Source organism: Cnephaeus nilssonii (genome assembly GCF_951640355.1).
Source record: "Cnephaeus nilssonii genome assembly, chromosome: 4".
Classification (NCBI taxonomy): Eukaryota; Metazoa; Chordata; class Mammalia; order Chiroptera; family Vespertilionidae; genus Cnephaeus; species Cnephaeus nilssonii.
In genome coordinates, this window is record NC_137075.1 from 7,335,977 (window position 1) to 7,359,452 (window position 23,476).

The 23,476-nt window shown below is 43.4% G+C and overlaps 1 pseudogene across 1 annotated transcript in view; it reads right to left on the reverse strand.

Annotated features, from left to right (window-relative positions):
- Positions 1-340: 340 nt before the first annotated feature.
- Positions 341-23,476, reverse strand: part of LOC307097596 (small ribosomal subunit protein uS11-like) — a 57,743-nt pseudogene continuing 34,607 nt past the window's right edge. The window contains exon 2 of the transcript in view: positions 341-786. The product of the transcript in view is annotated as a small ribosomal subunit protein uS11-like (transcript). The remainder of the gene's footprint in view (positions 787-23,476) is intronic.

The following is a 23,476-nucleotide window of genomic DNA, read 5'->3' on the forward strand; positions in this document are numbered from 1 at the left end:
TTTCTATAGAATAGTAGTCTCTGAATCTCAGAGAGAGAAGACAGACCCCATTGAAAGGCTGATGGGTCAGTATTAGATCCAATCCCACTTCACAACACAGCACTGGTGTGATCAGGGAGTGCTGGTAAATGTCTAGTAATCAGCTCTCTGGAAAAAAATGTATATGTAAAGATTTAATTATAAACTTTACTGATATAAAGGATATGTAACACATAATTTACAAATAACAATAATAATAATATATACAACTTTAGCAATACTTATGATTTTATTTTTTTAGCTGACACAAAGGCAATTTACTAACAGAAAACAGTAATTTGAGGAGTCCTGTTCACAGACATCAACCCCCCTTCATGCGGGTGCTGTTGGAAGGGAAGAAGGTGACATCCTCAATCCGTCCGATCTTCATTCCCAAGCAGGCAAGGGCTCTTACAGCTGACTGGGCCCCTGGACCAGGGGTCTTGGTCCTATTTCCTCCTGTGGCCCAGAGTTTGATGTGAAGAGCAGTGATGCCCAGCTCCTTGCACCTCTGGGCCACACCCTGAGCAGCCAACATGGCAGTGTATGGAGAGGACTCGTCGAGGTCAGCCTTTCCCTTCATCCCGCCAGGCACACAGCAGATGGTTTCCTGGCCAGAAAAATCAGTGACATGGACAAAAGTGTCATTGAAGGATGCAAAGATGTGGCAGACCCCAAATACATTTTCTCCTTCAGCCACCTGAGGTCCGAGGCTGATGACCTGTTCTTAACTTCTTTTCTTCCCCCTTGCGAGGTGCCGTTTCCCCACTTCACCAGCTCCTCTCTGAAGCAAGACCGCCGTCTCCCCAGACTAGGCGAGAACCTGTGTTTGGGGTCGGCTGGCCACGCTCTTCCAACTGGGCTTCCAGCCCCCCCCGCCCCCGGCCTTGCTGGACCCCCTTGCCATAGCATGCCACCGGATTGTCCTCGCCCGGGCCTCCTACTTACGATTTTATCTATTTATTTGTTTGTTCGTTCGTTCGTTTATTCATTCATTCATTCATTTATATTTTTATTGATTTCAGAGAGGAAGAGAGAGATAGAAACATCAATGATGAGAATTATTCATCTACTGCCTCCTGCACACCCCCCACTGGGGACTGAGCCCTTGACCGGAATTTAACCAGGACCCTTCAGTCCATAGGCTGACACTCTATTCATTGAGTCAAACCAGCTACAGCTATACTCATGATTTTAATTGTAAATTGCATATAGCGAATTAATTGGACAGAATGGCATTATTGATTTTTGTTAAATTCTTGTCTCTGTGAACAACCTAATGTTAAAACTAATGAACAAATATGGTTCCATTATGAAGGTTGGTTGCATTTTCTTTCAGTTAACAGATAACATGAAAATGAAACAATAAAGATGTATGTTGGAGTCCCACTCATTCAGTTCATCAATGATATGAGTGATTTATTTGCTCAATTGAATAATAGTTTTTGAAAACTGAAAAAGTATTACCTCAATTTTCTGTGCTTTTGACAATGTGACAGTTTTTTCCCTATAATTTTCTTAAGTCTCTAAATAACCAACAAAACAATAAGTCAAATCAAGCCCTGTAGTTTCCAAGTTGAAAATACTCTTACTATGGTTGATTTCAAGATACCATGTCATTTCACTGAACATGGAGCTGAGAAAAAATGTGCAGTAGTATACCAATATACAGGGTGGGACAAAAGTAGGTTTATTGTTGTTCTTATCTATATATATAAAGAGCCAGGATTTGAAACGTCCAAAATGACCTCAGGCTCAACTGAACACCAGAAGTCAGGCATGCGGGGTCTCCATGGCCGTGATGCAACCCAGCACTGACTACCGAGGGGGCTGTGATCAGGCCCAGACAGAGGCTGGGAGAGAAGAGCAGGGTCTGATCACAGCCCCCGTGGCAGTCAGTGCTGGGTTGGTGTGGTGGAAGTCAGTCCTGCAGTCATTGCTGGGTTGCTGTGGCGACCCAGCACTGACTGCCCCTCTGTGGGCACCTCAGCGACCCAGCACTGACTGCCGAGGGGGCTGTCATCAGGCCTGGACAGAGGCCAGGAGAGAAAAGCAGGGTCTGATCGCAGCCCCTGTAGCAGTCAGTGCTGGGTCAGCGTGGTGGAAGTCAGTCTTGCAGTCAATGAACATAGGGTCAATTAACATTAAGTGAACATAGGGTCAATTAATATCACTTTGAGAGGAGTTGAGAATATAAAGTGCAGTGTAGAGCAATTACTTATATTATTTCACATAAAACTCTTTTCAACTATGATATTTTCCTTTATTTTAAATGTATCTTTATTGTTGAAAGTATTACAGATGTCCCTTTGTTTTAGTTTTTTTTTATTTCCCCATTGATCTCCTCCACCCTGCACCTGCCCCTTCCAGGCCTTCACCAGACTATTGTCTGTGTCCATGGGCTATTCCTACCTAATACATAAAAATCTAGAAAGATTTAGAGAAAATAAAATAAAAGATATGCCAGGTAAATATTGAACAGAAGAGCTGAAGTTGCTGCATGAATACTGGATACAGGCTTGAAGCCAAAACACAACTCATGAGATAAAGTTAGTCATTGTAACATAACAAAAGGTTCCTTTCACTAAAGAGATAAGATGGTTCCCAATACTTATACACATAATAGAAAAGTGTGGGGGTTCAGAATGAGCCTCACCAAGATGTGTCTCAGTGGTATGCAGATTTTTGAGCTAAGGGCAATTTTAGCTTCAGGCTCAATTGAAAATTCTGCCCCTCCTTTTAACTACCTAAAAAAAAATTGAATTAGAGGCTTTGCCCATAATAACACATTATCCTATATAATAAAAGGCTAATATGCAAATCTACTGAACAGCAGAATGACTGGTCGCTATGATACGCACTGACCACCAGGGGGCAGATGCTCAATGCAGAAGCTGTCCCCTGGTGGTCAGTGTGCTCCCACAGGGGGAGCGCCACTCAGCCAGAAGCTGGGCTCATGGCTGGCTAGCGCAGCAGCAGTGCTGGGAGCCTCCCTGAGGGCTCCCAGACTGTGAGAGGGTGCAGTCCAAGCTGAGGGACCACCCCCCAAGTGCACAATTTCGTGCACCAGGCCTCTAGTGGAAAATAATATAATAATTCATAAATAATAATACAAGAATAAACTGTTGTGTGTACTCACAATGTAAATCTACTTTTGCTCCATCCTGTATATCATTTCCACCACATGAATACAAGAAATATAAATAGCCCTGAGAGCATAGACAATAATAAAATGTAGTAAAATTATTAGGAAGTGATCAATTTTGAATACTTTTTACCTTTGTTTTTAATATAATATTTTAATCGACTTTTTCAACTGTGGTAAAATACACATAACATAAAACTTGCCATCATTGCCAAATCCACTGTCATGAAGTAGCTCCCCCTAGGTTTTCTTCAAAGAGTTTCATAGCTTTAGGTCTTAGGTTAAGGTCTTTGATCCACTTTGAGTTAATTTTTGTGGTGTAAGCTAAAGGTTCAACTTCATTCTTTTGCATGTGGACATCTACTTTTCCCAATACCATTTGTTGAAAAGATTCTCCTTCCCCCCATGGAATGGTCTTGGCACCCTTATAAAAAGTTATTAGACAATACATACAAGGGTTTATTCTGGGCTCTCTCTTTTATTCCATTGGTCTATATGTCTGTCTTAATGCCAGTGCTACACTGTTTTAATTATTGTAGCTTTGAAATAAGTTTGAAATCAGGAAGTATGAGTCCTCCAACTTTGTTCTTTTTCAAGATTGTTTTGGCTTTTCGGGATTCTTTGAGTTTGAATTTTAGTGCGGATTTTTCTATTTCTGCAAAAAAAATGACATTGGGATTTTGATTGCATCAAATCTATATGCTGCTTCAGGTACTATTGACATCTTAACAATAATAAGTTTTTCAATCCATGAAGATAGGATGTCTTTTCATTTATTTTTTTCTTTCTACATTTCTTTCAGCAACATTTTGTAGTTTTCAGTATATAAGTCTTTCACCTCGTTGGATAAATTTTTCCTAAATACCACTGACTATGATATTTCCTGCTGACTTTTCATAAATGGCCTTTATTATGTTGAGGTAGTTTCCTTTTATTGAGTGTTTCTATCATATAAATGTGTTGAATTTTGTCAAAGGCTTGTTTTGCATCAATAGACAATCATGTTTTCTTTCCCTTCATTATGTTTATGTGGTGTAGCACACTGATTGATTTTTATATGTTGAACCATCCTTGCATTACAGGATGAATTCCTTTTGGTGATGGTGTATAATCCTTTTAATATGCTATTGAATTTTGTTTGCTAGTATTTTGTTGAGGATTTTTGCATCTATATTCATTAAAAATATTGGTCTGTAGTTTTCTTGTAGTGTATTTGACTTTCATATCAAGGTGATGCTGGTCTCATAAAATGAGTTTGAAAGTAGCCTTTCTTCTCTAATTTTTTGGAATTAAATGAAATTTATATAAATTAACTGTTAAAAGTGTCTGTGTTTAGCATTTCAAAAACTATAGTCTTATTCTAAGAAACTAAAAACCAGAGCAATTCTAAGAGAAATAACCATCCCCCTAACCCTTTCTCTATCCTCTTTGCAGTGTTTACAGTTTAATGTCTTCTACTCATTCTTGATGACCATGAAAACAGGTATAGCCCAGTGGGTGTGACTGAGTGGTGACTGTCAACCCATGCACCAAGAGGTTGCTAGTTTGATTTCGGGTCAGAGTACATGAACGGGTTGTACCCTGGGCTCAATGCCCAGTGCGGGGCATGCAGGAGGCAGCTATCAATGACTCTCATTATTGATGTTTCTATCCCTCTCTCCCTCTCCCTTTCTCTTTAAAATCAATAAAAATATATCTATATACTAGAGGCCCAGTGCATGATTGAATTATGCACATGTAGGGTCCCCTACACGCTTTCGCTTTCGATCACGGGGGAGCTGGGTGCCTGTCTGCTGGTGCACCAGGCCTTTCAGAAGCCTCCGCCCCGCCGGAGGCTTCTGAAAGGCCTGGTGCCTGAGTAGACAGGCACCCAGCTCCCCCGCTTTTGATGGTCCACGGTGGGACGTGAGCTCGTTGCCCCAGAGGCCCCTTCTATGCAGCACAGCCATGGTGCAGACGCTGAGCTCGAGCCGCCACTGGCGATGCGAGCTCAGCGTCCCCGCCGGCCCAATCGGCCACCCCGGCCACCCCGAGTCCCGACCCCCCGCGCCTCCTGGCCAATCGCGGGCATAGCGAAGGTACAGTCAATTTGCATATTTGTCTATTATTAGGTAGGATATAAAAGCCAAGTAACCAGAACGCCAGAATGACCAGAATGACTGGAATGACCAGTTGCTTTGACGAACTCCCGTGGGCCTCCCCCTGGCCAGCCCGGCCCCGATCAGGGGTGGGGCCGGCTGGCCAACCACCTGCAGCCCCTCCCCCCGGCCAACCCCGACCCCTATCGCCCCTGATAGGGGTCGGGGTTGGCCATCCGACGTCCCACAGCCCTCCCCACTGGCCTGGTCCTGATCAGCCCCAATCGGGGCCGGCCAGCCAGACCCACCCATGCACGAATTTGTGCACTAGGCCTCTAGTATTTAAATAAAAACAAATGGGTACAAGCATGGTTTTGTCTAACTCATCCTTCAGATAAAGAGCCTGACTCAGCTTCTTCTCACCATCTCCACTAGTATGGTTGTGGTCCAAGCATGGTCATCTTTTGTTGGCATTATTTCAGTCACTTCATATTATATTATGCATGGAATTGTATCTTCCCAAAATGTATATGTTGAAGTTCTAATCCCTGTGTGACTATATTTGGAGATAGTGCCTTTAAAGAGAAGGTTAAATTCAGTTAAATGAGGTAATAATTCAACATAACTAGTATCCTTATAAGAAGAGGATACCAGGAATGTGCACACACAAAAGAAAGGCCACATGGAGACACACAGAGAAGATGACTATCTTCAAGGCAATGAGAGAGGCCTCAGAAGGAACCAACCTTCCAACACCTTGATCTTGTATGTCTAGCCTACAGGATTGTGAGAAAGAAAATGTCTGTTAGTTAAGCCACCCAGTCTATAATACTTTATAATGGCAGCCTTAGCTGATTAATACAACTCTTGACTGGTCTCCCTGCTTCTGCCTTTGTCCCGGTAGTCTATTTGCAACACAGCAGAAAGGTGAGCCTGTTGAAATGTGATTATGGCATGTCTTTCTTCTGCCGAATACCCTGTTGGTTTCTCATGCAGCTCAAGCCATAGCTCCTTCTCATGCTGGCCACAATCTGTTATTTAGACCTTGCTATCTCTTTGACCTCATCTATTAAGTCACCCTTTTTTTCACATGACTCCAACATGGTGGCCTCTTTTCTCTTTCCCAAACATGATGAGCATGCTTCTGTCCTAGGACTCTGGTCGTTGTCTTTTTGTCCAGAACACTCTTTGTCCAAATATCACCCAGGACTCACACATTTCTCCTTCTCCTTCAGAGTGCCCCTCAATATCATCCTTTCAGTTGATCATTCTGACCAAGCAACATAAAATAGCAAACTCTACCCTCAGCCCAACACTCTTTATTCCCTTTTCTGAATTTATTGTCACCCTCTGACAATATACACATTTGATTCTTTATTATTAATTGTCTGAGTTTATTGAATGAACAAAAGAATGAATGAAGTTTCTTTATGTTCTTTCTACTTCTAAGTATTTTCCTGTGGTCTGATTTTATTCCAAAGGACTTGTGATGCAAGTCTAAGGGGACTATTTATGCCAAGTATTAGGAATGAAGTCAGAAGATCAGGCTCCATGAGTTTCAATGGGGTTTTACAATACCGGGGCGGGAGTCTCTCAAGACCTGGGAAGTAGCAAATGGTAACATCATGAAAGCTGGGCCCTTGTTACTGTGTTTAAGTCAGACAAGTGCAAGTCAATTAAATACTGTGCCCCCCCGCATCTTTGAGTGGGAAATAAATATATGTCAATTGCATATCCTTAACAAAAAGTTAATGGCTGTGAACTGGGGTACCAACTGCCACTGGCCATAATTAAAATGGAGTATTATGGAATTATAATTCTGTTAAATGAAAATCCATCTTGCAGGGAGTGTTAACAAATGAAGAATGAATCTCATTAGACACAACTACCTACTCAAACTGTGCTATCCAGCCTGGCCATTGTGGCTCAGTGGTTGAGCATTGACCTATGAACCAAAAAGTCACTGTTTGATTCCTGGTCAGGGCACATACCAGGTTGTGGGCTCAATCCCCAGTGTGGGGCATGCAGGAGGCAGCCAATCAATGATTCTCTCTCATCATTGATGTTTCTATCTCTTTCTCCCTCTTTCTTCCTCTTTTAAATCAATAAAAATATTTAAAAACAACAGCAAAAACCTGTACTATCCAATACAAAGAGGCCTTGAAGACCGCTTACTGTGCACCTGGGAGTTGTGGGTGGAATTGCCCCTCCTTTGACGTGTGTCACAGAGTGGCAGCTGTGCAGAGTGAAACAAAGCTCCTACCCCATCAGATTTTCAGTGATGATGGAAAATGAGGGAAGATACACATGAGACACAGCTGTATTTTGGAGCAGTGGGCATTTAGTGACATCTAAGGGGATTTCTTTGCCTCTTAAACTTATTAGTGTCTTCATAAGAATGATTTTGCCGTGATTAGTAGGTAGATATGACTCCTCAGGAAAATGGAATGAGAAGAAAATGTGAGGGGGCTCCTTTTTGAAGCAGCTGGAAAGTCCTGTCAGGAGGTGGTAAACCCTAGAGAACAACTGATTACACAAAAAGAGAGCAGCTGAAAGGGAGCCCCTGGAAGCCACTATCCCAGAAAGCCACTGAGCTGGCAGACCTGGAAAGGCCGAGCTCTCCAAGTTGAGCTGACAGCTGACACCTAAGCCTCATCCCCAGAAGGGTCATTTTCCTGGGCTGGAAGCTGGAAAAATGGGAATAGCAGCTCTAATTCAGCTGTTTGGGTAATTCTAAGCACTTGGCATCACCTCTGGTGTTAGTGATTTGGTTACTGTTTAATATATTTCATTTCACATTGGATATTAAGGGATGAAACTAGTCACCCACAGAGGCAGAGAGCGTGGAGAAAGAACTCACTTCTGAACAAGTCCTAGGGTCACAAGGTTAATATACTTCTATGGCTGTTAATTGAAGCATGGCTCAAGTCCAAGAGTACAGGAATGTTCTTCCTCTAATCATCGCTGTATTGTTATGATTACTTCATTCAGCTCCTCCTAGTGGTGACCCCCTCTGCCTTCTTATGGATGCTACCAACTGCTAGGAAGTAGTTGTCTGTCACAATACAACGTTTGTGTTTTTCTGTCACTCACCTATAATTTAGATCTGGCTCTTTAAAAAGAGAAAATCTCTAATACTCAAGTTGCATCTGAGTCATTGACATGTGATAATTTCCTAAGAGTAGACAGATGAAAGATAGTAAGCATGAAGCATTACTGTTATTATTACTAGATTCCTCAGGGGGAAAGGGAATTGTGTGATCTTTAAGTAGTGAGTCTTAGAGCAAAGCATGTGGGGTTTGGACATGGGTTTGCATTCAGATTCTGCCTCTTGAAAGTTGTGTGACTGCGGACGAGTCCCGCAGCCTATGTCGCCTTCTCTGAGTGAAGGTAACTCCAGACCGCAGACGGTTCCTGTGAGTCCAAGGAGATGAGCTATGCAAGTGTGCTTTGAGAGCTGTCCATGCAATACAAACACAGGTGGCCTTCTCACCCTGGAGGATTTCAAAGCTCTCCATAGCATGCATGCCTGTCGCATGTCCCCTATTCTTCCTCCACCCTTGCCCCTCCCCAGCATAACTCTTTTGTCCCACCTCATCTTCCTTTTCCCACTCTCATGCTCTTCCTCCTATTCTTCCTAAGCTTCAGCTACAATACATTCCTCTGGGAGAGACCTCAGTGATCTTTGAATTTGTCATCTGTGTACATCATTTAACACTGGAGTGACAGCATATCCTTCTCTACCTGCCTCTGTGCCATAGTCCAAGTCTTCTTGAGTAGATTCTTAAGCCCCCAAGAGCAAAATCAAACTTGATGTACTTTTCTGGCCATAATAGCCAGTTGGGAGGCTCAACCATCACCCAAGCGCCTACTTTTCTGATGACGGGATTGAAATGGTTTTTGTTGAAATTATGAACTAGTTTTGCAGAGTTTTCTGTTATCCTCATCCAACTTGGAATTAAAGTGACTACCATTGATGGATGGTGGAACTACCATTCCCTGGAGAAGAGAGGAGGCCCCAGGCTGACTGGGTGCCGGGAGATGGAGGCTCCTTCCTCTGCTCTGCCAGCCTCTGAGCTGTCTGCAGAGTATCCTCAGAATGGGGAGTGGGGCCAGCAAGAGCCAGAGAGCTCTTTTGTTTCCAGAAACAAAGGCTTTCTTGCGACTTTTCTTTCTAATTCTAAAACATCTATTAAGCTTTCACAATGAGCCAAGTACTATTTATAAAATATCTAATAAGACGGTCCTTACTCTCAGAGTCAGTTTTAAAAGCACAGCAATCATAATATTTTAGGTAGTAAAGAAATTTGTTTTCCCAAGTTGCAAATGGCTGAGCCCTGCCCATGCTGCAGTTTGCAGCCCAGTGGACCCACAGAGACTGCCTTTGGCAAAGCTGGGGAAGTAAACAGTGTGGTCTCTCCAGCCCAGGTGTAGCATCCTTCTTGTTAGTGTTCTGCTGCTAGCCATGCAGCCCAACTCTAGTCCTGAGCAAACCTTTCTACATCCCTTGCTCTCTAAAAGATAAAGCCTGCACTACTAGGATGAACCAGACAAAATGTAGGGCAAAAATGGTCAAATATCAGCAATGCCATATAGTTCATCTAGTATATGTCAGATTGACAGAAACAGATAAGCTTATTTTAGTTGATAGCATAAGGGATCTTAACTGTGATTAGGAACCTAGGCTCCAGAGTTAGATAGGCCTGAGCTCAAAACCTGATGCTGCCTCCCTGGCTGTCCAGCATGATAACTGTCCTGGTCCGTTATAAAATGGAGATAGTAATGCCTACCGCAGAAGTTTGGTGTGACAATTAAAATTCCAACCTAGAAGAAGGCTCTCAATAACTGGCAGGCATTTACTACTGGTAAGTCTTGATGGCATATTGGTAATGGAGCAGATCTTAGACAGCAAGTCTTCCTTCATCTGTATGGAATGCTGAGTGCACATACATCAGCACTGTTCTAAGTAGTTGACATGTATTATTGTGTGTAACTCAATAACAACCCTCCGAGACAGATGCTATTATGATTATTATTCCCATCCTACATAATAAAAGGGTAATATGCAAATTAACCATCACTCCGCTACGCCCATGATCACGCCAGCGGGAGGCGGGGACCTGCTCCTCCCGCCGGCGCAATTGGCTGCCGGGCCGCTGAGCGGGGACCGATGGGGCCGGCAGGAGGCACAGGTGGCGGGGACTTGCGAGTCCATGCCTCCCACCAGTGCAATCGGCCGCCGCGCCGCTGAGCAGGGACCGATGGGGCCGGTGGGAGGCGCGGGCAGCGGGACTTGGGGTGGCCGCTGAGAGGGGACCGATGGGGCCAGCGGGAGGCACGGGTGGTGGGACTCGGGGTGGCCGATCGCGCCAGCGGGAGGTGCTCCGATTGGCGGGTGGCCAGAGCCAAGGCCTGGGCCCCAGGAGCCAGAGGAAAACTGGTGCTGGCGGAAAACTGGTGCCAGCAGCCAGGTGAAGGAAGGTCTATTGCACGAATCTTCGTGCGACAGACTTCTAGTTGTATAGATAAAGAAATGGAAACACAGAGGGGCAATTCACACAGCTGGAAAGGGGCAGGTCTGGGAATTCAAATCCAGTCTGCCTCCAGAGCTCACACATGCAACCTTCTGGCATCTTACTTCTTTCTTATACCTGTAATCTACTAGGATATAAACTAGATTTCAAAAAGCTGTCTTATTAAAAAATGGGCAAAAGACCTTAACAGCACCTCACCAAAGAATATATACAGATGATCATAAGATATGAAAAGTGCTGAACATCATATGTCACTCGGGAATTACAAATTAAAACAACAGTGAGACACCACTACATAGCTATTGGAATATCTAACATCCAAAACACTGACAGTACCAAATGCTGGAGAGGATGTATAACAGGAACTCTCACTCACTGCTGGTGGGAATGCAAGATGGCACAGCCACTTTGAGAGACAGTTTGGCAGTTTCTTACAAAACATGCTCTTACCGTACAATTCAGCAATTGTGTTTTTGTATTAATCTGAACACAGAAAACCTGAACACGGATGTTTATCGTAGCTTACTTCATAACTGCCAACACTTGGAAGCAATCTAGATGTCCTTCAGTAGCTGAATGAATGAATAGACTGTGGTAATTTCAGATAGTAGAAGATTATTCAACATTAAAAATAAATTACTATCAAGCCATGAAAAGACATGAAGGAGCTTACATGCGTAAAGAAGCCAATTCGAAAAGGCTACATACTGTGTGATTCAAGGCATATGACATGGAAAAGGCAAAAATAAATAAATAAATAAATAACTATGGAGAAAAAAATATATCAGTGGTTGCCAGGGTGGAGGGGGAGAGAAAGGGATGAATAGGATGGCACACAGAGGATTGTTAGGGCAGGGAAACTATTCTGTATGATACTATGATAGCAGATATCTGTTATATATTTGTCAAACCCATAGAATATACAACACCAAGAGGTAAACTATGGACTTTGTGTGACAATAATGTATCAAGGTTGGTTCATCAATTAAAATTAAAATGAAAACAAAAACAAAACAGTACACTCTGGTGAGAGATGTTAATAGTAGGTGAGGTTTTAGGTGTGTGGGGACAGGGGTAAATGGGGAATCTTTGTAATTTTTTTATCAGTTTTGCTGTGAACCTAAAACTGTTCTAACAAATTATCTATTTAAAAACAACAACGCCGTTTTTAGGGTGCAAAGAAAACTTTGGGCAGACTTTACCTTTAAATCCCCTAGGATCTAACTTCAGCACTTAGAAAGAAAAATCCCTAACTCTAAACCCAGAGTTCACCATACACACATCAGGCCTTGCCAAAGCTATTTGCATGTTGATAGGGGAGAATTCCATGTTAATACATGATATTGAAACAAGGAGCTGAGAAATTAGGAAGTTTCTAGATATTAGAGTGGCCAGAAGAGCTTTCTGGTAGCCTAAGCTCAGGGTTTTCAGGCCAAGGGTCTTGGTGTATTAATTAGGTCTTTGACACACTTGTGAGCATATGGTGTGTGGGCTCATGACAGGCAATCACATGTGAATGAGTCCAAAGAGGTTTTTTAAAATCCAAGCTGTTTGTAAAGTTAAGATATTAAACACATGTAGAAACATCAATACTGTGCCACTAGGAAATAATATTTAGACACGTCTGATGTGGAACTAATAAACTCAGATGCTGAGTGCTGAAATATTCATTCTGTCCTTCATTTCTTTCTTATATTACAGTATCAAAACTCAAACCATGTAAGTCTGCCCACTAAGTTGATTTTGACTAACAATTTCAGAGCCTAAATGGAACTATGCCAAGCTTAAAAAAAAACCTCAGATTTGAATAAAAATTAAAAATACCACTTGTAGGTAAATAGCATGGTTTTTAGGCAGTACCTCTCTTTGTCGCCAAATGCTACTTCTGTTGTACCTGGACTATAAAAGCAGGTTTATAAGCTGACTTTTTAAAATTCTGTCTTTAATAATCTGAGAGCATATTACATAATAAGTCTGCTGAGTAAAACTCTTTCATTGTGTTGGAATCCTGGTATTCAATTAGAATAGAGGATAACTTGCTTTGTTATCTTCTGGGTTTCTATTTTTCTTTAAAGAGTACTTCTTCTGGATCCTTCTCCCCTTGTGAGGTGGTTAAACATTGATGAAGAAGAATACTTACCATGCAAGACCCACCTTTGTTCTTTGCTTAGGAAAATCAAAAGAGTACCCAAAAATTCAGAGGGTTTTTTTGTGGTTTACAATTGCTTTAGATGTAAATTATTTGGGGTCAATGCTTGCCTCTATTTTTATCCACATTTTACTGGACTTTTTTTCATGCTGACATATTTTGTGTCCATTAAGAACTAGTTATAGCTTGTTTCTATGAATAACTAGTTTGGGGAATAGAAAAGAATGTGTAGAAATAATTCATACTCTTTTGACTTCTTCAAGAAGTACTCATTATCTGTGAGATGTTCCTTCCTTTGGAAAGTCATTTGCATCTCAGAGGGTTCATGGTAGGTAGGGCAAGAATACTCTATTAGGGCATAAAAGAAACTTTTCTTACATATTCTTTAACGGAAAAGTGAAATAAGTTTTTAGTCTGGCATAAAGTCTCTAGATACTACATTACTTTATGACTCTACTAGGGATGCTCAGGAAAATGGTTATCATTTGAGCTACTTGATCATCTTCTCAAAATGATTTAAAAAATCGATTTTTTATGAGGCCAGATATTGTTCTGTATGTGCATTTCTTTATCATGCTAAGTGATTTGGACATATAGAGACTAATTTGAAAATATATTAAGATGAAATTATGAGATTATAATTTTAAATCAACAAGGAAAGTGAGTTGTCCCTTTCACTCTGTCAGATCATTCCACAAATGAATCCCTCACCTGTGAGAGTGGTGGTCAGCCATCAGGAATGTGGTTGCACTAATGAGGAGCTGAAGGTCCAGATTTCTAGGCTGTGGTTAGTGATGACAATGCCTAGACACTGTTGGCCCGTGTTCAGTCTGAGTTCATTAAATGTCAGCTAAACAGCCTCAGTTGGTAGTTGGAATGAAACATTTGAACTTGATGCATCAAGATCGTCTTCTCAACTGTCATCTTTCTTGAAGCTCATAGTGGTGACACCTCTTCACCAGGGTTCACACCCAGCCAGATGTTATATGGATCCTACTACTTTGTGGCACAGTGCAGAGCTGCCTAAGTTCCTCCTGGCTGGGGCTGGCCTGGAGAGTGGGGCTTTAAGGTGAGAAGAGAGGCTGCAGCTGCCCCAGCTGGTGGGGCCAGGTGGGGTCCCCTGCTCTACCTAGTGCAGTGGGAGAGCTCTGGACCCAGGCTCCACCGATTCTGGGCTGTGACTGCTCTTGACACACTGTGCCTATTCACTCTCATTCTCCTCTGAACATTTACGTTTCCCAGAATGCTTTTCTCACATTACATTGTGTTGTGTTATTTTTGAACTAGAGGCCCAATGCATGAAAATTCATGCACTGGATCGGGTATCCCTTAGCCCGGCCTGCCCCCTTTCACAGTCTGGGAGCCCTCAGGGGTGGGAAGCAACCCAGCGATCAGGGGAAGGTGACACCCCCATCACACCTCTGCTGCTGCTACTGCCAGCAGCGCAAGCCTCAGCCAGCCCTGGTTACCTGAGCCTCGGGCAGCCCTGGGCAGCTGGGCAGCTGACATCTGAGGCTTGCCTGTTCCTTGGGTGTCGGCTGGGCAGCTGCCATCCGAGGCTTGCCTACTCCTCGGGCCAGCCCTGGGAGGCTGGGCAGCCGCCATCTGAGGCTTGCCTGCTCCTCGGGCATCAGCTGGGCAGCCGACATCAGAGACTTGCCTGTGCCTCGGGCCAGCCCTGGGCGGCTGGAGGGCTGAGGGGATTGGGCGCTGCCATCTTGTGGCTGTGGGTGCTGCCATCTTTGAGGGCATGGCAGCAATTAGCACATTCCCTCCTTATTGGCTGTGGGCACCACCATCTTTGTGATGGTGTGATGGTCAATTAGCATATTTTCTCTTTATTAGATAGGATTAGGCTATTGGCACTAAGTCATAACATACTGTTTTATTTTTGTTTCATGGTGACATGGTAGACCCTCTGTTCTGGTCACTCATCTTATAGCTCCAGAGATGATATTTAGAGAGCAAGTACTGGTACTTAGTAAACACAGACTAATTAATTGATTGGTTGATTAATTGTCTCTGCTTTTTGCTTAGGTTACTACAATGCATCCCTTTGAGAAGGGGATTGTGTGCAACTGAAGAATGGGCTGTGCAATTGGCTGAGTCTAGAAAACCTCTTTGTCCAAGAGGTCCAGCTCTAAGAGACCCATATCTGAAAGATTAAATCCAGAGAGGCCTTAAAGCACTCAAAGCCTTAAGATTAAAAAGTTGTGGGGAAAACAGGTTCATGTGTGGCAGGCCCAGACTGTTTGCAATCTTCTGTGGCTCAGGGCCATGTGCAACAAAATAAAAATAAGTGTTATAGTCCTGGTTTCTGACTGAATGAATTAGTCAGAAATATGGAGGATTTATTTTTCCCTTTGAGCCTCATAGTCTCCTACTACAAGGAACTAGTAAAAAAAGGCCATTTGAACAGCATAGAGAAGTTATATCTCTACTGGTATTCTTGAGATTGTAATGTCTATCTTTGTCTTTAGGTTTAATGTTGAGCATTGAGGATCAGAATCCTGCATAATAAAAGAGTAATATGCAAATTGACCTTAACTCTGCTACACCCACAAGCCACGCCCACAAGCCACACCCACCAGCCAATCAGGAGCAAATATGCAAATAAACCCAACCAAGATGGCTACAGCCACAGAGAGCAGGAGGGAGGCTTGGGTTTCCCTGGTAACAAAGGAAGCCAAGCTTTCCGCCTGCCCTTGCCGGCCTAAGCCTCCACTCAAGGCTACAAAGTTTCAATTATAGAAGGTAAACAAATCGAAATAGAAATGGCGGCAGCTACGGAGCTGGAAAGAGCAGGAGGCAAGGGTTGCCCCCGGCAATGGAGGAAGCAAAGCTTCTGCAGCCCTGGCTGGCCTAGGCCTCCGCTCCAGGCTACAAAGTTTCAATTATAGAAGATACACAAACCCCAAAAGAAATGGCTGCCGGCCACGGAGCGAGCAGGAGGCTTGGCTCTGCTCCAGGCTATAAAGTTTCAATTGTAGAAGATACATAAATCCCAGATACCAGGGCCTCTGCTTGGGTCGCCAGGGGGCCCTTCACCCAGGCTGCCCCACACCCCAAGGGAACCCCCACCCTGATCCGGGATACCCTTCAGGGCAAACCAGCTGGCCCCCACCAATGCACCAGGCCTCTATCCTATCTAATAAAAGAGTAATATGCAGATTGACCATCACTCCAACACACAAGATGGCTGCCCCCATGTGGTCAAATATCCTGCCCCCATGTGGACACAAGATGGCCAGCACAAGATGGCCAGCAGAGGAGGGCAGTTGGGAGGGACCAGGCCTGCAAGGGAGGGCAGTTGGGAGGGACCAGGCCAGCAGAGGAGGGAAGTTGGGGGTGACCGGGCCTGCAGGGAAGGGCAGTTGGGTGGGACCCAGGCCTGCAGGGGAGAGCAGTTGGGGGGGGGGACCAGGCCTGCAGGGGAGGGCAGTTAGGGGTGACCAGGCCTAAAGGGGAGGGCAGTTAGGGGCAAACACGCTGGCAGGGGAGCAGTTAGGCATCAATCAGGCTGGCAGGGGAGTGGTTAGAAGGTGATCAGGCTGGCAGGCAGAAGCGGTTAGGGGCAATCAGGAAGGCAGGCAGGCAGGCAAGCAGTTGGGAGCCAGCAGTCCTGGATTGTGAGAGGGATGTCCGACCGCCCGTTTAGACCCGATCCCACCAGGATTGGACCTAAAGGGGCAGTCGGACATCCCTCTAGGGGTCCCAGATTGGAGAGGGTGCAGGCTGGCCTGAGGGACACCTCCCCTCCACCACCACCCCCCCCCCCGCCCCGTGCACGAATTTTGTGCACCTAGTTTTTGGGCCTCTAGTTTTATTATAAGTCAGAGAAGATTTTAGCTGCTATTCCTAGGCTCAAACTGACTCAATGAATGTATGGGTTTTGATTTTGGTATTTATAATTCTTGGCAAAAATAATATTGGTCAGGATAATTGCTAAATTAAGCTTTCCCCTAATGAAGCTCAGCTGATTAATTTTAAAGGTAATTGATGATAAACAGTTTTAGGAGTGTTTAACCAAGCTAATATGTATTTTTAAAACAGAAATCTTATGCTAACCACACTCTAAGCCTACTAAGTAAAAATATGCATTATAAAGCCCTACCCATTATCCACAAAAGGAAAATTATAGCGCATATATATATATATATATATATATATATATATATATATATATCTCCTCTTAGCTGAAATTCTATAATTTGTTGTATACAATTATAGAAAAAGGATAAATAAGGAAATGGTTTTGGTTCTGATGAAATTTTAGCTATAAAATGTTACAATGGCTTGTAGCTTATTTAATAATCCCCCTGCTCAGGTATCTAATTGATGTAGATACACACTCTCTGTTTTAGAATGAATAAAATTCAGATGCATAGGGCTTCACCTCTAAATAGCCAAAGCATTTTTTAGCTATAAAACTATGATCCTTTTGCCAGAAGATTTAACAATCCATGTCACACACACCTGTAAAACATGAATGCTCATTTGGCTAGTTTTCCTTGTTATAATAAAGTGATCTGTTCTATAACTTCGCATTTCTATCATTGGCAGGAATGTGTCTCTAACCAGAAAAACATATGTTAGCGATTTGCTGGCTTACGTGGACCATGGTTTTATAGGAGCTTCATGTGAAACTGATTTATTTGTTAAAAGTTAGCTAATATAAGTGGGGGGGGGGTTAGGAACAGTCATCTCCCTTGCCCCCCTCCTCTGGGGTATTTGGGGAAGAGTCTGGTTAGAGTTCTGGGCTCTGCCTCACAGCAAATGTTATGGTGAGCCCAGGGTTTAGGTGTTAGGCAGTGAAACTACCCCCGTTGGGCCTGAGATTTGATGCTGAAGAACTGGGTCTCTTGACTTGGTGTCTTACTTTTTTAAATCTTCTTTTATTTTCACAGAGGGGTATATTCTGACTTGACATAAGGATGTTTCTCAAGTCATAAAATTATAAAACACACCTGCACATATGCACACTGGAACTCAATGGAAAATCCCAGCCCTTGGATTCCCATAAACCTGGCTTCAAATACAGGTTCAGTTCTCATAGCTCTGTGACCTGAGCGAAGTTAATTTATTTTATCATTTACTTATTTATAAAATGAACATCAGAATGCCTACCTTGATGGAGATGACAGATGTAGTGTTCCTGGAAGAGAAAAGAGTATATTTTAAAAGGCCTGGGTACCCAAACCCTCATGGTGCTGCTATGTATCAAAAGATCTATTTTAGGACCCAGTGTTTACCAGTATACTAACCCATTTAGAGAATAGACTTTGAAATTAGGGCTAAGATTTCTGGTTATTTCTCTTTCCCAATGCTAGAAGAAACACAGACGACGAGACTGTGTTATATTTTGTTAATCGTGCAGTTTCCTCTCCACCTAAATATCTGCACAAGCTTAAAGGGGAAAGAAGTACTTGACTGAGGTACCTATCACCTAGGTAAGTTTGAGAGAGTTGATGGATTTCTCTGAGCTTCAGTCTATTCATCTATGAACTATAGAGATTAACGTTGGACTTGCTGAATCATTTGGACGTGATACATAACATAACATGAATGGCTGCTGCCATGAACCCCCACATTGCTTCATTTCTCCAAATACAGTCAGCAGTGCCTCCGAGGAGGTCCCCTGAGAAGAGAGGACAAACTGGTCATGTGAAGCACTGACCACCTTCACAATGAGAATAGAGACTGTGCAGCTGGACACATGGTAGTTTTTCAGGAACAAATATTTCCAAATCATTATATGATCTGCTTTTGTTTTTTTCCTCTTTGGGGGAACAGGAAATTTAAACTCTGAGTCATACTCCTCTTCCCCAATCCTCAGGAAATACTAACACATTTAAATAAGCAGATTATTAAAGCGATAAAAATATATTCCAAGGCTAGGTACATATTGCGTTAGGATTATTTGATTCATGTTGACTATAGTTTTACCTTCCTCTCTCCTATGTACCTATCACCTATGTTCTATGTTCCTATGTTCTAGGTTTTATAAACTTAGAACAAACCATAAAGTTCTTTCTTACGAGTCAGGGACATTCAAGTGAGAGATGGGAGAACTGATTTTCTCAACAGTTTGTTAACTCAGAGTACACATGAACCCCTCTCCCAGCCTAAGCCCACTCAGGACGAGACTGCGTGCCCCACAGGGGTCCACTGGGACTGGCCTCCAGGCCTGTGCTCGCCAGCTCCTGATACTCATTCCTCCTCCAGCCAGCGGTCAGCCACACCTACTTTCTATTCAGACCTCCCACTACCAGAGAGATTGTAAGAACAAAGTCTGCACCTAACATCACTTTGATTCCCAGGAGATTTTCTCCTAACTCTGGAGTTTCTCTGACTTTTCAATCTGCACTTGACCCTGTTAGGAGGAATAACAGGTTAAGCTCCTATGGAGGGAGATTTGCCAGTTCTTATTACTGAAAGGAAAACAAATTCTTAAGTACATTTCTTATCCTCTCAGAGTAAGACCATACAACACTCAATGTCTAGTAACATCATATTTCATTTTCATCTTTCTATTCAGTGCTTTACTACTCTTTTCCCTGGCCCTCACACTTATCCTTCTCCTTCATTTTATTTTATTCTTAAAATAGATTTTTATTGATTTCAGAGAAGAAGGGAGAGGGAGAGAGAGAGATAGAAACATCAATGATGAGAGAGAATCATTGATTGGCTGCCTCCTGCACGCCCTGCACTGAGGATTGAGTGCGCAACCTGGGCATGTGCCCTGACTGGGAATTGAACCGTGACCTCTTGGTTCATAAGTCGATGCTCAACCATTGAGTCACACCAGCCAGGCCTCCTTCATTTTATTTTTATTTCCTCTTTTCTTTCTGCTCAATTCTCCTATTCCAATAAAACTCTCCCAACTCTGGGCGGTGAAACTGCCTATCATTGAGCCATCTTCGCAGACACCACACTCCCCTCACTCCAGTACAGCTGGCTCACTCAAGCCCCTGTTGTCCACTCCCCAGGGTTATATACTTCAGTTTCTTCTAGCTCTTTTTTCCAGTATTTACCTGGTAGTCATATTTTTCAACAGTGTACTTATTCTGCTGTTTTTTAAAATTCATCAACTTTAGACATTTTCTGTTGACTTCTGATTCCTACAGCTGAGCATTTCACTATAATACCCTTCCCCCACGTGGTTGCATTTTAAGAGAAGCTTGTGTTACCGGGAAATCCCACTGTTGGGCTCAGGCTGCCTGTCGCTGTGTCCAATAACGAAGGCGGGGTTGAATCATATTAGATGTTTATTGAGAAGGCTAGACAACCAAGAACACAGGGCGCTTACAAGCAACAAATCCTGTCCTCCAGCAAGGTGTAGGGGACAGGATTATAAAGGGGAAGGGTCTAGGGTCAGGATTGCAGCTATGTGCAGGCCTGGGCATCCGCAGACGTCAGCTGTTCTAATTAGTCATCAGGCCATGAGATGATGTTGATGAGATGATGTTTTGACTCCTGGTGGGTTGGTCTGACCCTGCTTATGGGTTCTGCTTTCTATATTCACAGCTGGGTCACCTCCTCAATCACTCCACACAAGCCTTGAAAAAGAAACTTTAAGAAAAACTTAACACCCTATTCACATAAATATATGTGTTCTAAGATTTAAAATAATATGATTATTTTTCAGATTCATTCAGGTGCTCTATCTATCCTATATAATCCTATATAATAAAAGCCTAATATGCAAATTGTCCCCTCCGACAGTCATTGGACTGAGAGACCGGGAGTTCTACTGCTCACTATGATGTGCACTGACCACCAGGGGACGGTGACCAACCTCCCCCCAGTCAGGGGGCTGCAACCTCTCCCGGCTACCTGGGGGTGGGGGTGACTGGGATGGAGGTGAGGTGAGAATGTGGGGTGTCTGCTGAGCTCGCTGTCACTCACCCTGCTACCCTTCCCCGGGATGCCAGAGCTCGTGCACTAGGGAAGTCCCCGTGCTCAGGTGCTGAGTGCCTGTGAGGAGCCCGCCTTGCACCCGCGAGGCCTCTTCCAGGTGAGCCGGGCTGGGCCGCAGCCACGGGACCCACAGGGGCTGGTCGGGCTCCCAGTGGGTTTGCCCAGGAGCCAGTCTGCGAGGCCAGCGGGGAGAGAGCGCACTGCCCGCCTGGCTTCCCTGCGGTGCCGCCGGACGGCCCAGAGGCCCACACTGTGCCCTGGCCTGTGGCGTCTGGCTGCGCTCACTTAATCTCCACGTGGGGACTCGGGCACTGTGACTCCTGTGGAGGGCAGTGAGTGGGGGCCGAGGGGCCTAGGTGCTGCCCAGGGCCCAGAGGGTCAGCTGGGACCTGCCCTTCCACGACAGACGCTTGTGCTTTGATTGCCTGCCAGGCCTAGAGACCGAACCCGTGCCCGAATTTCATACACTGGGCCTCTAGTTAGATTATAAGTCCCCCCTATCAGTTGTATCAACAGTTTCTGTTAGCATTATGAGGACCTTTTAAATACTGTTTACTCCTGAGCCATACAGTGTGCTATAATTACTTTTTCTTTCTTATACTTTTCCATTTTCTCTGAAGTGAATAATCACTTTTTTGCCTTTTTGTTTTGCTTTTTTATAAACATAATCTTAATTTGACCCATAAGCTTCATCTAAGATATTAAAAATGTTTCAGTATTATTTTCCAAAAGACCAGACTAACCAGTTAATTTATCAATCCCAATTCTCCTGTCCTTTCCACCACAACGCCCTCCCAGAACCCTTCACTCTGCTATTTCAGTCTGTGCTGGCCTGGACAGAACTGTCATCATAGAAAGTACCTTACTGCTTACTGCTTACTGTTCTCTTTTGCTGAATTCCATTTCCTGGGTTGCATGTAGTGTTTCTTTATTTATGCGCTTCATTTGCAGGGGTACATCCTTTATTCTTGAGAAAGAAGGCATGGGAGGTAAATTTGAGTCCTTGTAAAACTCATGTTAGAGACTTTCCCCAGGTGTTATCATGCTCCTTGCCTGCCCATTCATGTTTAAGCCCTAGCCAGTTTGGCTCTTTGGATAGATGTGTCGGCCTGTGGACCAAAGGATCCAGGGTTCAATTCCGGTCAAGGGCATGTACTTCAGTTGCAGGATCCTCCCAGGCTCAGGCCCTGGTCGGAGCTTGTATGGGAGGCAAGCGATCAAAGTATTTCTCTTAAATCAATGTTTCTCTCTGTCTTTCCCTCTCATCCACTCTCTCTAAAAAAAAATAAAAAATAAATCAATGCAAAAATATCATCGGGTAAGGAATAAAACATAAAAAAAAAGAGCAGAGCACTCAAAAAGTTCTTGGGAAATTCTCTGTATGGTCATGGAGCTTGTTGGCTCAGGAGCTTCCCTGTTGGATGACTAGGTGGCTTTTTCACTGGCGATTCAATAAGTGTCAGCATGTTCAGTGCATTAAGAGAAGAATTCTTAAATCTCCTGTTCTCCTTTCCAGGGGGCCAGAGGGCATATTGCTAATATTCTGAAAGAAATTAAGAAAGAAGGGAGTCAATTTGAAGAATTTCACAAAATATTCCTGTGCTCAAACCTAAAGCTCACCCTGTTTTCTCTCTATCTCTTCCAGAGAATAGACTTCTGATCTCTTGACATTGCAGGAGGAGAATGATGGTTGGGGGCAGGGGGGGCGGGGTGGGGCAGGAATCTGATTTCTGGGGCTTAGGGAGTGAACTCCACCTTTCCCTTCCTTGTCTTCAGGTTTTGAGCCTTTCAGGAAAAGAACTGGTTGTCTCTTTAGCAATCCCTCTCCAGACACAACTATTAATCAAGTTGGTCTTTCATCCTCTAATGTCTCCTTGACCAAAATATACTAGTATAAACTCTACTGGTTTATATTTTTTATTCAGAAAGAAGAAAAAGATATATGTATGACACTAATTCATCATATTTTGTCACTAATTCATCACATTTAACCAGAAGCCTTAGGTCTGTCGATTTTGCTGAAGAAATTCCTCTAGCACTGATGATAGGAGCGAAGAAACAGAGCTTCCTCCACTTTGGGGGGTAAGGTGTCTGCTGAGTATCCTGTTAAGCTGGAGAGGTTGTTCTCCGAGGCAGAACAAAATTTGTTTCTGGAACATTCTCTCATTCTTTTAGGTCTTCCCCTATTCAGTCAGCCATATTCATGGCTTTGAGCATAGACGATACAGCAGAAAGGCAGAGTAAAGTTTTTAGACAAGTTTGTTAACCTGGGGTCCATGGACTATATGGAGTATTTGTGGATATAATTCAAAGAGTCCATGAAGTTGGATGGAAGAAATATTATATCTTTATTTTCAATAGCCTCTAACTTAAATTTTATTCCTTCAATTATGAATGTTGTAGTAGACCACAGAGGTAATGGCTCTATCTGTGTCTTCGTTACCAATAGAAATCACAGATGTTGTCATATCACAAGTCAGTAGTTGTGGATATCTCCTATTATCATTTACACTTACTAAAAATTGTAGTCATTAGACCTGTTGCTAGATTCTATTTTTTTAAAAAGCATTGTTACAACTTAAATATTTTTATAAATATATTTCCATATATTTGGCTTATTTTGGAATCCTAT